Genomic DNA, 2,058 nt, shown 5'->3' with positions numbered 1-2,058 from the left:
TAGATATCATTTATAGTACTTATCCGTGTGCACTACTTGTTCACACACATCCGCTAAAGCTGTATTTTTTCTAAATGATATTTAATGTCCCGAGTGATTAAATGTAGATAATGACTAATATGACTGTTGTGTTATTCGTAGCTTCTAACCAATGTAATTAGCGAATCAGTGTAGCCAGAATCTAGTTTGACTAGAGTGTTACTTTTAACCCATAACTGTATTTGCAACTGTGTTCCTTCGTTACTAACGTGACTGTTCTGCAAATGTAATTCGTACGATGTAACTACTGTATCCATGTACTCATAGCTATAGTAACTAATGTGTTAATTTAGCAACATGCCTAACGCGACTTGTTTGGTAACGTAACTAATCAATAATGTAGCTAATGTATTATGTGTAGTTGATACGTGTTATGGCTGTCCGTTATATATGCTCACAAATCATTGAAACATTATACTGTGAAAATTCGCACAGAACATCCGTCTCTGGATGTGCATGTTTTAGTCTGAAGCCCTGATTTTGTGTAGCAAAATTAATATATATTACAATAACACGCACAAAAAACACTGCAAGTATATGACGGTCATATGTATCGAATTTGTGTCGTGCTGTTCACGGGTTGAGCTGATTTAGCTCGGTAAAGTCATCAAGTAGTAACAGTGGGACAATGGAAGCACAAGTTACATCCACGCAAAGCAAGTTAACCGCTTGAGTCAATTATGAGTGTACTGTTACATTTCCTTGCCTCACCCTAACCATTTTTTGTGATCTGGCCAGAATGATCACTATAATAACGGGTTGGAAGTACGGGCGACATTGTCTGTGATCGTCTTAAGTAATTGATATTTTCAAGTTATATACCAGGTTTATAGCTGAAATAATTTTGAAATGAAGTTAGATAATAGTAATAATAATAATAATAATAATGAGGACTTTGTATAGCGCCTAATCTTTAGAAGTTCTAAGCGCTTTAGAACATTAGACAACACCTATAAGATAAAAAACATATATAATGATATGATTGCAAACACAAACATTATGAAATTAGAAAACATAAAAAAACATACTGAGAATATTTAAGGTAGGAAACATTATTAGGTCTTTAAATTTGTTCTTGCAGTCGAAATAAGTGCGTTTTGAGAGCATTCTTGAATGTGATCTCTGTGTCTTTGTGTCTAAGTTCAGTGGGAAATTCATTCCACGTTGCTGGGCCCTGGTATGCAAAAGAACGCTGTCCATATGACTTTGTTTTCATAGTGGGAATAATGAGTATACGATTCTCAAAAGAGGAGCGTAAGCATCTTGCTGGTGTGTACATATGGGTGAGGTCGGATAGGTATGTTGGACTAGAGTCAGTCAGTGAAATGTAGAACAAAGAACAAATTTTGTGTTTGATTCTGGATCGAATGGATAGCCAGTGTAGGGTACAGAGCAGCGGGGAGGTGTGCTCTGATCGTGGTATTCTAAGTATAATCCGAGCTCCATATTCTCATAATAGTTTGGTTTTATGTGGATATCACAGGATATAGACGATGTGTATTTATGTATTTTGCGTTTAGCCAATAATTAATAGATTGTACATTGCAAGCGTGACATGAAGAAATAGATGGACTAACACCTTTAAAGAATTATAGGATAGTGAAAACTAATATATGTTGTTGAAAACAACAAGATAAGACCGTTCGAGATTATTTAAAATTGGAGGTCTTTCTATTAATATAGTTACTGGTTGACAATAACATTTCAATGGGGCATTTAGATCATATTTATGTGACAGTGGCAAAACTGAATCTGAATAATCGATGTTTTTTTAAACTTCCAATAATACTCAAAGCTATGATCGAAGTTATTTCAGAGTATTATTAAGAATACCTACCTGATGCAATATTTTCTAATTTTCTTTGTAATAAATCTAATGAGTTAATCTGAAAATTAGCACAGTTTGTATACTAAGCCTTGAAGCGGATGAGAAATAACTTACATATTCTCTAATAATATTTATTCTGTTATATATATATATATATATATATATATATATATATATATATATATGTGTGA

The sequence above is a fragment of the Sinohyriopsis cumingii genome, chromosome 8, assembly GCF_028554795.1.
Source record: "Sinohyriopsis cumingii isolate HCF-2022 chromosome 8, ASM2855479v2, whole genome shotgun sequence".
In the NCBI taxonomy this organism is placed as follows: Eukaryota; Metazoa; Mollusca; class Bivalvia; order Unionida; family Unionidae; genus Sinohyriopsis; species Sinohyriopsis cumingii.
This window is presented reverse-complemented; position numbering follows the sequence as displayed.